This window comes from Brassica oleracea, chromosome C9, assembly GCF_000695525.1.
Source record: "Brassica oleracea var. oleracea cultivar TO1000 chromosome C9, BOL, whole genome shotgun sequence".
In the NCBI taxonomy this organism is placed as follows: Eukaryota; Viridiplantae; Streptophyta; class Magnoliopsida; order Brassicales; family Brassicaceae; genus Brassica; species Brassica oleracea.
Genome location: NC_027756.1, coordinates 45,130,241 through 45,130,532, shown reverse-complemented (window position 1 = coordinate 45,130,532; position 292 = coordinate 45,130,241).

Below are 292 nucleotides of genomic sequence, written 5' to 3'. Positions count from 1 at the left end.
ATAAAAATATTGTAAAACTGATATAAAGTATAATATATATAATGTATATATATAATTCTTTACATATATGTATATATATGCATATAACAGATCAAATTAGATATATGTTCCTACAAATATTGGTATTTGTGATTTGCTTCTTTTTTCGATATTGTATTTTTGTGTTTGATTTGTTTCGTAGAATTACGGATATCTGGAACTGCCATTCAAAAATGAAAAAAGTTTTTCAGTGGTATAATTGGATGTCAAAGACATTTATTATTCTATTCTTTCGTACTCCATATTGAGTAAT